This window comes from Cryptomeria japonica, chromosome 5 (genome assembly GCF_030272615.1).
Source record: "Cryptomeria japonica chromosome 5, Sugi_1.0, whole genome shotgun sequence".
Lineage (NCBI taxonomy): Eukaryota > Viridiplantae > Streptophyta > Pinopsida > Cupressales > Cupressaceae > Cryptomeria > Cryptomeria japonica.
Genome location: NC_081409.1, coordinates 407,089,863 through 407,090,575, shown reverse-complemented (window position 1 = coordinate 407,090,575; position 713 = coordinate 407,089,863).

Below are 713 nucleotides of genomic sequence, written 5' to 3'. Positions count from 1 at the left end.
CACAATATAACATCAAAACATCACATAGAATCATAATCATGAAATTGGGTTAGTACCATCATATCATCATAAGTCATATAATCCACAAGAACACTGCACACATATAAATCAATTTATCCATCAAGGTGATTCTACGTACTAACATCCACAAGAACCATCAAATGTCATATATCATATAGTATATCTAACATCATCAATCATATAAATCTCCATACATGATGAGTCATATCAAATAGCATAAATCTACATAACGTAGCTAACATCGTCGATACTGTCTAGGATAGTAATAAAGTCATAAGTAACCATCTAAACATCAACAATATGTCTAAATAGGTCTATTAATATGTAAATCAAAATGCAAGTCTAGGAGAGACACTACACAAAGACAAAAACAAATCATCAAAATTTGATGTACCATTTAAGATCTATAAATGTAAAAAGTTAGTTATAATGACTATTAATACTCTTCCCCTACTTTATTTTATAAATAAAATAAGAAAAAATGAACATAATGATATAAGATCAGAGAATAAGGAGGAAATGCTCTCTCCTTGTCAACCACCTTGAACATGGGGCCCTTGATCCTTTCTTAGCAAGAGGAGAATTGTAGCATTGGTCCTTTAAGAAAAGAAGAAGAAGCTAACAAGTAGATTAATAATTTAAAAAAGGGGGGCCAAAAGCCCGGTTGATAAACGTAGTGTTGTGATTTAGCG